Here is a 4,311-nt window from a genome sequence, read left to right on the forward strand (position 1 = left end):
GGAGCTGGTTTCAGTGTCTGTTAGGACTACAAGGAAGCTGTGGGAAGAGTGACTGGTTAAATTCTGGTTGATGACTCTGTGGGTTCTGGAAGTCTAGAGCTGAGCCCACCAGAATCAAGATACCAAAGAGGTGCACCAAAGCAGTGCAGCTGTACTCCACCTCACAATGGAATGGTTCCTAACCACATGGCTGTGGACTCCTGGAAAGTAGAGTCTGTGCTGGAGGTGGATGAGGGTGGGAGCTGGCTACACCTCGGGTCACCAGAGCAACATGGTGAAAAAGAGGGAATCGCACCTTTCTAGTGTTCTGTGTGAATCTGTTCTGCCAGGCCACCTTCTGTTGCCAGAGCTACTCACAAGGTGGTCACTCCGTGTCTGGTCTGCCGTTCACCAGTTATTCTTTCTCTGTTGCCGTCCCTGTTCAGCGTCTCCTCCTAGCAGGCACTCAATCTATTTCTCTACACCTTCCTCAAAAGTGCAGGGTTCCAGAATTTTCATCTGTGTCTATTTCATCTGGTCTTTCGTGTCTTTGTTGTAGAGTGTGTACTGTGTCTACCTAGTCCTAGGATTACAATGTTTTTATCTATCACTTTGAGTAGTATTGCTCTCTTAACAATGTTGTCTTCTAATCCATGAACATAGAACATCTTTCAATTTAATTAAGTTTGCATTCATCTCTTTCAGCAGTGTTTTATCGTTTTCATTGTATAAGATCTTCACAGCACTGATTAGACTTATACATAGCTATTTTGTTGTTGTTGTTATGTGCTGTCAAGTCAGTTCTGACTTATGGAGACCCTGCATGGGTTTCCAAGGAGCAGCTGGTGAGTTTGAACCGCTGATGCTGAGGTTCAACTCGACCTTATGGTCCACACCAGGACTAGCTATTTTATTCTCTAGCAAAGATGTCAGTTTGAGGACTAAGGTGTGCCTGACCCAAACCATTGTATTTTCAATTGCCTCATATGTATGTGAAAGTTGAAAAATTAATAAGGAAGACCATAGAAGAATATATGCATTTGAATTATGGTATTGGAGAAGAATGCTAAAAGTACTATGGACCGCAAGAAGAAGTAACAAATATGCCTTGGTGGAAATACATCCAGAGTGCTCCTTAGAAGCCAGGATGACAAGACTTTATCTCTCATACTTTGAACATGTTATCAGGAGGCACCCATTCCTAGAGAAGGATATCATACTTGGGAAAATGGAGGGCCAGAAAAAAAGAGGAAGACTCCCTCTGAGATGGATTGACACCATAGGAAAAACAATGGGATTAAATGTAACAACAATTATGAAGGTGGCACAGGACCAGGCAGTGTTTCATTCTGTTGTGCACAGGGTTGCTATAGGTTGGAACTGTCTCAATGGCATCTAACAACAATTTTAATTAAATGCTACTGTAAATTGAATTGTTTCCCTAATTTCATTTGCAGAGTTCTCCTTGCTGGTACAGAGAAACCCAACTGTTTTTTGTTTGTTGGCTTTATATCCTTTGCAACTTTGCCAAATTCCTCTATTGGCTCTAGAAGTTTTCTTGTGGATGCTTTTAGGGTTTTCTATCTATAGGATCATAGCCTCCTATATATAGAGTATATATAGATTACTTCTTTTCCAATTTAGGTCCTTTTTAGTTCTTTTTCTTGTCTTATTATTCTGACTGGAACTTCTAAGACAATGTTGAATAGAAGTGGTAAGAGTGGGCACCCTGTTTTGTTTCCAATTTCAGAATCTCCTTTTAGAATTCTTGTTTTTACAATCACAATTAGCACTGTTAACAATCACAACGGAATCATCTACTCCATTAGCATCTCCCCCCACCTTCTTTTACTCTAACCATCAGGAAAATGTTATTTGGTGGGAGTTTGTAAAAACTATGGCTAGAAGAGACATTAAATATTTCACCGCCCCACACAAGTCCAAATGTTATTTGTGTTATTAAACATATACTTTTTAAAAACTGTGGTTAATTTTTTCAAGAGCACAGACAACAAAATTGAAAACTACTTCAGAAAGTGAATAAAAAATTACATTCTAGAATTGAAAATTGGACAATTAAACTACAATGTGTTGTTGTTGTTAAGTGCCATTGAATTGGTTCCAACTCATAGTGACCCCGAATAGGGTTTCTGATCAAAAAAAGGATTCATGAACTAAAAATTCAGTCAGTGAAAATATATTCACACTGAAGCAATGAGTGTGTGTGGAGAGATATGATAAAGGAGAGTGCAAGATATTTATAGAACATAGTTGCTGTTACAGTTGTTGTTAAGTGCTTTTGAGTCTGTTCCAACTCAAAGCGACCCTATATAGAGTTTCTGAGGAGCAGATGGTGACTTTGAACCACCGACCTTGCAGTTCAAACCAACCTTGTGGTTGAGTGCTTATCCTGCTTTATTCCAAAAATAAAGAGACAATGGGGCAGAATTATATTAGAAGAGAGAATGGCTACATTAGATGCATTAGAAGCAATATTAGAAGAGATAAATGCTTACAATTTTTGTAAATTGATAAAATTAATCAAATCACAGAATCAAGATGTGTTATAAGTACCAAGGCAGAATAAGTACAAAAAAAAATTTTTTTAATCACATCCAAACATATTACATACAATTGTTGAAAACCAAAATTAAAAAGGAGAGCTTAAAAGCAGCTAGTGGAGTTCATTTTCTGAAAGACAAATTTCTGAGGCCAGGAAGTAGCAGGGAAGATGACAGACACAGGAGAATGGAGAGCCCACGGTGAAAGTGCGAAGAGTGCCGTCACATTGAGGGGGTTATACCTAATGTCAGGAAACAAAATGTGTATAAATTGTAGAATGGAAAGCTCATTTGCTCTGTAAACTTTCACTCAAATCACAAGAAAATGTTCCAAAACAGAAAATGAGGGCAAGTTGTCAGAGTGACATGTGAAAGGAGGATACACTGTGGGTTTGTTGTTCTTGTTTAAAAAAATACCAAAACAAAAACAAACAGACTGACAGCTGACTTCTAAATAGAAGATATGAAAACAAGAAATCAATGGAATTACATCTTCCACACACTGAGGGAAATTAAAAGCCAACCTAAAACTTTACATTATGAAAATTATTCTTCATAAATAAAGGGAAAATAGTTCTTACACATAAATAGAAACTGAGAGGATTATTGTAGGCAAAATAATAAAAGTCAATCAAATTGAAAACAGAAACAATAGACAAAAATAATTAAGCTCAAAGCTAGTTAATAGAAACAATTACAATGAATAAATTTCTAAACAGACTGATAAAAAAATACATAATGAAGAGAAGATACAAATTACCAAGACCAGAAATGCAGAAGAGGACCTAGTTACCAATCCTATAGTCATTAACAAGATAATAAGTGAATATAATGAACAACTTTATGCCAATACACTTGATAACATAGAAAAAATAAATGGACTCCTGAAAATGATGAACTATCATGCCTCACTCAACAGGAAATAGATAGTAGGAATAGTTCTGTATTGGTTAGATAAATTGAATTTATAGTTTAAAAACTTTCCCAGAAAGCAAACGTCAATCCTAGATGATGAATTATATCAAAGTGAATTATATCAAGCAGTTTAGGAAGAAAATAATACTAATTCTACACAAAATCTTTCTGAATGTAGGTGAGATGGGACATGTCCCAGCTTAATTTTTGAAGTTATGATTTTCCTGATACTAAAGTTAGAAAGTATATTTAAGAAAAGAAAACTACAGAACAATTTCTCTTATAGGCACAACACAAAAATATTCAACAAAATATTAGCCCAACACTAAACTTACATATTTATGTAACTTAATTTATATGACTTTCTTGAAAAGGCAAATCTAGGGGTAGAAATCAAATCATTGGTTGCTGGGGACTGAGGTGAGGGGAAGAGATTGTTTTCGAGGTCACTGGAGAAGGCTTTCATGTTTGGTAAGGTAGGAGAAAAAGAGGAAGACCCCCAATGAGATGGATTGGCCAAGTGGCAGCATTGGTGGACTCAAGCATGGCAACAGTAGTGACGTTGGCCCAGGATCCAACAATGTTTCGTTCGGCTGTGCGTAGGGTCACTATGAGTCGGTACCAACTCTATGGCAACTAACAACAGCAATAACAATGAGAGAATTTTGTGTGGTGATGAATGTGTTCTATGTCTTGATTGTGATGGGTTACATGACTGCCTTAAGTCATTGAGCTGTACACCTGAAAAGGGTGAATTTTGCTGAATGTAAATTATACCACAATGAACCAGAATTTTAAAAAAACAGTAGCATATCACTGAGTAAGGAGTCCTGGTGTGGCGCCAGACTGCAAAGCC

This window comes from Chrysochloris asiatica, unplaced genomic scaffold, assembly GCF_000296735.1.
Source record: "Chrysochloris asiatica unplaced genomic scaffold, ChrAsi1.0 scaffold00083, whole genome shotgun sequence".
NCBI lineage: Eukaryota > Metazoa > Chordata > Mammalia > Afrosoricida > Chrysochloridae > Chrysochloris > Chrysochloris asiatica.